The following is an 8,651-nucleotide window of genomic DNA, read 5'->3' as shown; positions in this document are numbered from 1 at the left end:
TTGGTCACATGCGCCGAATACAACAGGTGCAGACATTACAGTGAAATGCTTACTTACAGCCCTTAACCAACAGTGCATTTATTTTAAACAAAAAAGTAAGAATAAAACAACAACAAAAAAGTGTTGAGAAAAAAAGAGCAGAAGTAAAATAAAGTGACAGTAGGGAGGCTATATATACAGTAAAATAAAGTGACAGTAGGGAGGCTATATATACAGGGGGGTACCGTTGCATAGTCAATGTGCGGGGGCACCGGCTAGTTGAGGTAGTTGAGGTAATATGTACATGTGGGTAGAGTTAAAGTGACTATGCATAAATACTTAACAGAGTAGCAGCAGCGTAAAAAGGATGGGGTGGGGGGGCAGTGCAAATAGTCCGGGTAGCCATGATTAGCTGTTCAGGAGTCTTATGGCTTGGGGGTAGAAGCTGTTGAGAAGTCTTTTGGACCTAGACTTGGCACTCCGGTACCGCTTGCCGTGCGGTAGCAGAGAGAACAGTCTATGACTAGGGTGGCTGGAGTCTTTGACAATTTTGAGGGCCTTCCTCTGACACCGCCTGGTATAGAGGTCCTGAATGGCAGGGAGCTTTGCCCCAGTGATGTACTGGGCCGTACGCACTACCCTCTGTAGTGCCTTGCGGTCAGAGGCCAAGCAGTTGCCATACCAGGCGGTGATGCAACCAGTCAGGATGCTCTCGATGGTGCAGCTGTAGAATTTTTTTGAGGATCTGAGGACCCTTGCCAAATCTTTTTAGTCTCCTGAGGGGGAATAGGCTTTGTCGTGCCCTCTTCACGACTGTCTTGGTGTGTTTGGACCATGATAGTTCGTTGGTGATGTGGACACCAAGGAACTTGAAGCTCTCAACCTGTTCCACTACAGCCCGGCCGATGAGAATGGGGGCGTGCTCAGTCCTCTTTTTTTTTCCTGTAGTCCACAATCATCTCCTTTGTCTTGGTCACGTTGAGGGAGAGGTTGTTGTCCTGGCACCACACGGCCAGATCTCTGACCTCCTCCCTATAGGCTGTCTCATCGTTGTCGGTGATCAGGCCTACCACTGTTGTGTCGTCGGCAAACTTAATGATGGTGTTGGAGTCGGTGCCTGGCCATGCAGTCATGGGTGAACAGAGAGTACAGGAGGGGACTGAGCACGCACCCCTGAGGGGCCCCCGTGTTGAGGATCAGTGTGGCAGATGTGTTGTTACCTACCCTTACCACCTGGGGGCGGCCCGTCAGGAAGTCCAGGATCCAGTTGCAGAGGGAGGTGTTTAGTCCCAGGATCCTTAGTTTAGTGATGAGCTTAGAGGGCACTATGGTGTTGAATGCTGAGCTGTAGTCAATGAATAGCATTCTCACGTAGGTGTTCCTCTTGTCCAGGTGGGAAAGGGCAGTGTGGAGTGCGATAGAGATTGCATCATCTGTGGATCTGTTGGGGCGGTATGCAAATTGGAGTGGGTCTAGGGTTTCTGGGATTATGCTGTTGATGTGAGCCATGACCAGTCTTTCAAAGCACTTCATGGCTACAGACGTCAGTGCTACGGGTCGGTAGTCATTTAGGCAGGTTATCTTAGAGTTCTTGGGCACGGGGACTATGGTGGTCTGCTTGAAACATGTTGGTATTACAGACTCAGTCAGGGACATGTTGAAAATGTCAGTGAAGACACTTGCCAGTTGGTCAGCACATGCTCGGAGTACACGTCCTGGTAATCCGTCTGGCCCTGCGGCCTTGTGAATGTTGACCTGCTTAAAAGTCTTACTCACATCGGCTACGGAGAGCGTGATCACATAGTCGTCCGGAACAGCTGGTGCTCTCATGCATGCTTCAGTGTTGCTTGCCTCGAAGCGAGCATAGAAGTGGTTTAGCTCGTCTGGTAGGCTTGTGTCACTGGGCAGCTCGCGGCTGTGCTTCCCTTTGTAGTCTGTAATAGTTTTCAAGCCCTGCCACATCCGACGAGCGTCAGAGCCAGTGTAGTATGATTCAATCTTAGACCTGTATTGACTCTTTGCCTGTTTGATGGTTCGTCGGAGGTCATAGCGGGATTTCTTATAAGCGTCCGGGTTAGAGTCCCGTTCCTTGAAAGCGGCAGCTCTACCCTTTAGCTCAGTGCGGATGTTTCCTGTAATCCATGGCTTCTGGTTGGGGTATGTACGTACGGTCACTGTGGGGACGACATCATCGATGCACTTATTGATGAAGCCAGTGACTGATGTGGTGTACTCCTCAATGCTGTCTGAAGAATCCCGGAACATGTTCCAGTCTGTGCTAGCAAAACAGTCCTGTAGCTTAGCATCTGCGTCATCTGACCACTTTTTTATTAGCCGAATCACTGGTGCTTCCTGCTTCAGTTTTTGCTTATAAGCAGGAATCAGGAGGATAGAGTTATGGTCAGATTTGCCAAATGGAGGGCGAGGGAGAGCTTTGTATGCGTCTCTGTGTGTGGAGTAAAGGTGGTCTAGAGTTTTTTCCCCTCTGGTTGCACATTTAACATGCTGGTAGAAATGAGGTAGAACGGATTTAAGTTTCCCTGCATTAAAGTCCCCGGCTACTAGGAGCGTTTTCCTGTTGATTAATGGCCTTGTACAACTCATTCAGTGCAATCTTAATGCCAGCATTGGTTTGTGGTGGTAAATAGACAGCTATGAAAAATATAGATGAAAACTCTCTTGGTAAATAGTGTGGTCTACAGCTTATCATAAGATACTCTACCTCAGGCGAGCAAAACCTTGAGACTTCCTTAGTATTTGATTTTGTGCACCAGCTGTTGTTTACAAATATACACAGACCGCCGCCCCTTGTCTTACCAGAGTCTGCCGTTCTGTCCTGCCGATGTAGCGTATAGCCTGCTAGCTGAATGTTGTCATTGTTGTCGTTCAGCCACGACTCCGTGAAACATAAGATATTACAGTTTTTAATGTCCCGTTGGTAGGATAACCGTAATCTTAAATCGTCCATTTTATTCTCAAAAGCTTGAACGTTGGCTAATAGGATTGATGGGAGAGGCAGTTTACTCGTTCGCCGTCGGATCCTTACAAGGCACCCGGATCTGCGTCCACGATATCTCCGTCTCTTCCTCACGCGAATGACGGGGATCTGGGCCTTGTTGGGTGTCTGTAGAATATTCCTCGCGAACGCCTCGTTGAAGAAAAAGTCTTCGTCCAATACGAGGTGAGTAATCGCTGTCCTGATATCCAGAAGCTCTCTTTGGTTATAAGAGACGATGGCAGAAACATTATGTACAAAATAAATTACAAATAACGCGGAAAAACACACAATAGTACAATTGGTTAGAGGGCTGTAAAACGGCAGCCATCTTCTTCCGGCGCTGTTACACTGCTACCCGATGATTACACTGCTACCCGATGAGTACACTGCTGCCCGATGAGTACACTGCTACCCGGTGAGTACACTGCTACCCGGTGAGTACACTGCTACCCTATGAGTACACTGCTACCCTATGAGTACACTGCTACCCGGTGATTACACCGTTACCCGATGATTACACTGCCACCCGATGATTACACTGCTACCCGGTGAGTACACTGCTTCCCGGTGAGTACACTGCTTCCCGGTGAGTACACTGCTTCCCGGTGAGTACACTGCTTCCCGGTGAGTACACTGCTTCCCTATGATTACACTGCCACCCGATGATTACACTGCTACCCGATGATTACACTGCTGCCCGGTGAGTACACTGCTTCCCGGTGAGTACACTGCTACCCTATGATAACACTGCTACCCTATGATTACACTGCTACCCGATGATTACACTGCTACCCGATGATTACACTGCTACCCGATGATTACACTGCTGCCATTTCTGAGTCCTTTTTCTATCCGTTATCAGGATTTTTTAAAATCAATTTACGATGATGATGATGACGTTTCACTCCCACCTTTCAAGATACCCTGGGATACTTACAGAGTAAAAAATATAATTAAATAGCTAATTTAAACATGCCATTACTACCACAATAATTGACATACATTCTGTGTTTAGTGTACTATTGCGTTTCTCTAATTGAAGAGCTATTGGATAATGTTTCTGCACCCACAGTACCAAGTCACCATGGCAACGAAGCTTCAACACTGCAGTGAAAGAAATGTGACCCTGAACAGACCATAGACTGGAGAATGTAGAACACACAATGATGGTTAGATATGCTGCTAGACCAAACCAATTTATAGACCAGACCGATATAGTGAATCGGGAAAATGTCAGTCTTTGTACAATAATAATAATAATTATTATTATCATGGTACCAGTACTTGTTTCTAATACACCAGATGTACAGTGGCTTGCAAAAGTATTCACCCCGCTTGGTATTTTTCCTATTTTGTTGTCTTACAACCTGGAATTAAAATTGATTTTTTGGGGGGGTTTGTATCATTTGGTTTACACAACATGCCTAACACTTTGAAGATGCAAAATATTTTTTGGGGTGAAACAAACAAGAAATAAGACAAAAAAACTGAACTTGAGCGTGCCTTAACTATTCACCCACCAAAGTCAATACTTTGTAGAGCCACCTTTTGCAGCAATTACAGCTGCAAGTCTCTTGGCGTATGTCTCTATAAGCTTGGCACATCTAGCCACTGGGATTTTTGTCCATTCTTCAAAGCAAAACTGCTCCAGCTCCTTCAAGTTGGATGGGTTCCGCTGGTGTACAGCAATCTTTAAGTGATACCACAGATTCTCAATTGGATTGAGGTCTGGGCTTTGACTAGGCCATTCCAAGACATTTAAATGTTTCCCCTTAAACCACTCGAGTGTTGCTTTAGCAGTATGCTTAGGGTCATTGTCCTGCTGGAAGGTGAACCTCCGTCCCAGTCTCAAATCTCTGGAAGACTGAAACAGGTTCCCTCAAGAATTTCCCTGTATTTAGTTTCCCAGTAAATCGAATTGTAAATCGAATGTACATCCACCGTCATTTTCATATTGAATATAATATCCTTCTCAATTATGAAATAACATTTCTAAATACGCCACTATTTATAGTGCCAACTAACAGCAGCTAGCAATTTCAGTGTAATTGATGGGAGAGAAATTCCACAGGGTTATGGTAGGTCTCTAGCAAAATACTTCATTCACAGTGACTAATAGTGAGCCAAATAACCATAAAAGGACTAAAGTCTTCTGATCAGATAGCAAAGAAGCCACACCCTCTCTGACTGAAACATGATGTGTTCCAATTGACACCCTATTCCCTATATAGTGCCCTGGTCAAAAGTAGTGCACTATAAAGGGTATGAAGGGAGCTTTGACTAGGCCATTCCAATACATTTAAATGTTTCCCCTTAAACCACTCAAGTGTTGCTTTAGCAATATGCTTAGGGTCATTGTCCTGCTGGAAGGTGAACCACCGTCCCAGTCTCAAATCTCTGGAAGACTGAAACAGGTTTCCCTCAAGAATTTCCCTGTATTTAGCGCCATCCATCATTCCTTCAATTCTGACCAGTTTCCCAGTCCCTGCCGATGAAAAACATCCCCACAGCATGATGCTGCCACCACCATGCTTCACTGTGGGGATGGTGTTCTCGGGGTGATGAGAGGTGTTGGGTTTGCGCCAGACATAGCGTTTTCCTTGATGGCCAAAAAGCTCAATTTTAGTCTCATCTGACCAGAGTACCTTCTTCCATATGTTTGGGGAGTCTCCCACATGCCTTTTGGCGAACACCAAACGTGTTTGCTTATTTTTTTCTTTAAGCAATGGCTTTTTTCTGGCCACTCTTCCGTAAAGCTCAGCTCTGTGGAGTGTACGGCTTAAAGTGGTCCTATGGACAGATACTCCAATCTCTGCTGTGGAGCTTTGCAGCTCCTTCAGGGTTATCTTTGGTATCTTTGTTGCCTCTCTGATTAATGCCCTCCTTGCCTGGTCTGTGAGTTTTGGTAGGCGGCCCTCTCTTGGCAGGTTTGTTGTGGTGCCATATTCTTTCCATTTTTAAATAATGGATTTAATGGTACTCAGTGGGATGTTCAAAGTTTCGGATATCTTTTTATAACCCAACCCTGTTCTGTACTTCTCCACAACTTTGTCCCTGACCTGTTTGGAGAGCTCCTTGGTCTTCATGGTGCCGCTTGCTTGGTGGTGCCCTTTGCTTAGTGGGGTCTTTCAGAACTGGTGTATATATATATATACTGAGATCATGTGACCGATCATGTGACACTTAGATTGCACACAGGTGGACTTTATTTAACTAATTATGTGACTTCTGAAGGTAATTGGTTGCACCAGATCTTATTTAGGGGCTTCATAGCAAAGGGGGTGAATACATATGCACGCACCACTTTTCCGTTATTTATTTTTTAGAATCTTTTGAAACAAGTTATTTTTTTCATTTCACTTCACCAATTTGGACTATTTTCGTGTTCAGTCGTGGTCAAACGTTTTGAGAATGACACAAATATTAATTATCAGTCTGCTGCCTCAGTTTTTATGATGCAAATGTGCATATACTCCAGAATGTTATGAAGAGTGATCAGATGAATTGCAAAGTCCCTCTTTGCCATGAAAATGAACTTAATCCCAAAAAAACTTTTTCCACTGCATTTCAGCCCTGCCACAAAAGGACCAGCTGACATCATGTCAGTGATTCTCCCGTTAACACAGGTGAGAGTGTTGACGGGGACAAGGCTGGAGATCACTCTGTCATGCTGATTGAGTTAGAATAACAGACTGGAAGCTTTAAAAGGAGGGTGGTGCTTGAAATCATTGTTCTTCCTCTGTTAACCATGGTTACCTGCAAGGAAACACGTGCCGTCATCATTGCTTTGCACAAAAAGGGCTTCACAGGCAAGGATATTGCTGCTAGTAAGATTGCACCTAAATCAACCATTTATAGGATCATCAAGAACTTCAAGGAGAGAGGTTCAATTGTTGTGAAGAAGGCTTCAGGGCGCCCAAGAAAGTCCAGCAAGCGCCAGGACCATCTCCTAAAGTTGATTCAACTGCGGGATTGGGGCACCACCAGTGCAGAGCTTGCTCAGGAATGGCAGCAGGCAGGTGTGAGGGCATCTGCACGCACAGTGAGGCGAAGACTTGGAGGATGGCCTGGTGTCAAGAAGGGCAGCGAGGAAGCCACTTCTCTCCAAGAAAAACATCAGGGACAGACTGATATTCTGCAAAAGGTACAGGGATTGGACTGCTGAGGACTGGGGTAAAGTCATTTTCTCTGATGAATCCCCTTTTCGATTGTTTGGGGCATCCGGAAAAAAGCTTGTCCGGAGAAGACAAGGTGAGCGCTACCATCAGTCCTGTGTCATGCCAACAGTAAAGCATCCTGAGACCATTCATGTGTGGGGTTGCTTCTCAGCCAAGGGAGTGGGCTCACTCACAATTTTGCCAAAGAACACAGCCATGAATAAAGAATGGTACCAACACATCCTCCGAGAGCAACTTCTCCCAACCATCCAAGAACAGTTTGGTGACGAACAATGCCTTTTCCAGCATGATGGAGCACCTTGCCATAAGGCTCGGGGAACAAAACATTGACATTTTGGGTCCATGGCCAGGAAACTCCCCAGACCTTAATCCCATTGAGAACTTGTGGTCAATCCTCAAGAGGCGGGTTGGACAAACAAAAACCCCACAAATTCGGACAAACTCCAAGCATTGATTATGCAAGAATGGGCTGCCATCAGTCAAACTGCGCATGTTATGTCTCCATCATAATCGCTATGGTAACGCATTAAAACCAAATGAAGTTGATTATGACGGCATCTCATGGAGACATAACGTGCGCGGTCTTCACATATGGTGTCACGTGATCGATGACTTTGTCCATTCATATCATACAGTCATCGGCTAGACCAAATCTATGGACCAAACTCCAGAACAGAGGTCTTACCTTTTTCATTTTATGATGAACATTCCTGTGTCACTGATTTTGTTCAATGAAAACATTAGTCAGCTGTGGTAACTGCCTACATGCCTGTCTCTTATTGTAAATCTAATGTACGTCCACCGTCATTCCTGTCTCTTATTGTAAATCTAATGTACGTCCACCGTCATTCCTGTCTCTTATTGTAAATCTAATGTACGTCCACCGTCATTCCTGTCTCTTATTGTAAATCTAATGTACGTCCACCGTCATTCCTGTCTCTTATTGTAAATCTAATGTACGTCCACCGTCATTCCTGTCTCTTATTGTAAATCTAATGTACGTCCACTGTCATTCCTGTCTCTTATTGTAAATCTAATGTACGTCCACCGTCATTCCTGTCTCTTATTGTAAATCTGATGTACGTCCACCGTCATTCCTGTCACTTATTGTAAATCTAATGTACGTCCACCGTCATTCCTGTCACTTATTGTAAATCTAATGTACGTCCACCGTCATTCCTGTCTCTTATTGTAAATCTGATGTACGTCCACCGTCATTCCTGTCACTTATTGTAAATCTAATGTACGTCCACCGTCATTCCTGTTACTTATTGTAAATCTAATGTACGTCCACCGTCATTCCTGTCACTTATTGTAAATCTAATGTACGTCCACCGTCATTCCTGTCACTTATTGTAAATCGAATGTACGTCAACCGTCATTCCTGTCACTTATTGTAAATCGAATGTACGTCCACCGTCATTTTCATATTGAATATAATATCCTTCTCGATTATGAAATAACATTTCTAAATACGCCACTATTTATAGTGCCAA

Source organism: Coregonus clupeaformis, chromosome 29, assembly GCF_020615455.1.
Source record: "Coregonus clupeaformis isolate EN_2021a chromosome 29, ASM2061545v1, whole genome shotgun sequence".
NCBI classification, from domain to species: Eukaryota; Metazoa; Chordata; class Actinopteri; order Salmoniformes; family Salmonidae; genus Coregonus; species Coregonus clupeaformis.
Note: the sequence above shows the minus strand (reverse complement) of the source record.